Below are 1,979 nucleotides of genomic sequence, written 5' to 3' on the forward strand. Positions count from 1 at the left end.
CAGCAGTCCCCAAGTAATTCTGAAAATAGACTTTGGACCGGGGGGCTGGGTGGGGGGCAGGCAGGGCTTGGCACTGCATCAGACCCAATCAGAAAACATTCATAAGGGTCAGCAGAGAGACCCAGACCTGTTCCTCCTATATAAGATGGGCAGGATAAACCATCCTGAGGAGGAAAAAATGGGGCCAATGGCTCTGGGGGAGCGGGGGGAGGGACGGGGAGAAAAGGAGGTGTGGGAAAACGAGCAGGGAGCCAACAAACCCAAAGGACAAGGGAACAACAAGAGATCTAAAACCAACGGTGAGGAGGCCATAGAATGCCTGGGGCCGGGGGCGGGGTGGGGAGGTGTTGATCAAGTGCAATGTAGTCAAGAGGAAGTACAGAGAGCTGAATGAAGGTTGAACATGGTAGTGGGATAATAGGAAAGTAAAAGGAAACAGGAAAGAACTAGGAGGCAAAAGACATTTATAGGGGTATAAACTTAGACATAAATATATTAATATATAATGATATAGCTCTATGTACATATATTATAGGTTAAGATAGCTGACAGACATTGGGCATCTACTCAAGTCCTCCCTCAATGAAAGAACACTTTGTTCAATGAACCTGACATTCTGTGATGCTTACCTTTCAGACATGATCGCTGAAGACAAAATAGGTGCATAAGCTAATGTGGTGAAGAAAGCTGATGGTGCCCGGCTATTAAAAGTTATAGTGTCTGGGGTCTTAAAGGGTTAGGGTTAAACAAGTGGCCATCTAGCAGGGAAGCAACATAGCCCACGTGGAAAAAGCACACCAACCCGTGTGAGCATGAGGTGTCCATGGGATCAGGGATAAGGCATCAGAAGACCCAAAACAACCATTTAGATGCGAACAACTCCAAAGCCCATCTGTAGACAATTGGACATCCCTTCACAGAGGGTCACAGGAAAGGATGAGCCAGCCAGGGTATAGTACAGCACTGATGAAACATACAACATTCCTCCAGTTCTTTAATGCTTCCTCTCCACCCACTCTCATGACCCCAGTTCTACTTTACAAATCCTGCTAGACCAGATCATGTACACTGGTAGAGATAAGAGCTCTCAACACATGGAATCCAGGACAGATAAACCCTTCAGGACCAATAATTAGAGTATTGGTACCATGAAGGTAGAGGAAAGGTGGGGGAAGAACGGAGGGGGAACAACCGATCTCAATTGTAGACTTACAACTCTCACCCCACCCCCCAGGAGGACGAATAACAGAAACGTGGGTGAAGGGAGACAGTGGACAGTATAAAATATAAAAATAAAAATAATTTGTAAATTTATCAAAGGCTTCCAAGGGAAAAAGAGGAACTGATACCAAGGGCTCAAGTAGAAAGAAAATGTTTTGGAAATGTTTGGAAATGATGACAACATATGTACAAATGTGCTTGGTACAATTGATGGATGGATTGTTATAAGAATTGTAAGATCCCCCAATAAAATGATTTGTTAAAATTAATTAAATAAAAGAAGAAAAAATAAAATGTCTTCTGTTGAAAGAGCAAAATCTTCATTTGGAATATTTAAGTATTATTTTTGCCATTGCTCCTTTATGCACCTTGAGAATGAGCGAAGGTGGAAAAACTTAAACTAAAATTTTCATTCTGGCCTCCTTATGCGCACTCCCCTAATACAAGAGCACCTTGCTCAGCTAAACGGTCATTACATGATATCTACCTTCCCGACATGATCGCTGAAGACAGTTGTGTGCATAAAAAAATGTGGTGAAGAAAGCTGATGGTGCCAGGCTATCAAAAGATATAGTGTCTGGGGTCTTAAAGACTTGTAGGCAAACAAGCGGCCATCTAGCTCAGAAACAACAAAGTCCACAGAGAAGAAGCACACGAGCCTGTGCGAACACGAAGTGTTGAAGGAAACAGGCAGCAGACACCAAAGAACAAAAACCATCATTGTGTGACCACCTTCCACACATAAACGCTGAAGACAA

Source organism: Echinops telfairi, unplaced genomic scaffold (genome assembly GCF_000313985.2).
Source record: "Echinops telfairi isolate 266 unplaced genomic scaffold, ASM31398v2 ScPeMD7_8;HRSCAF=38, whole genome shotgun sequence".
In the NCBI taxonomy this organism is placed as follows: domain Eukaryota; kingdom Metazoa; phylum Chordata; class Mammalia; order Afrosoricida; family Tenrecidae; genus Echinops; species Echinops telfairi.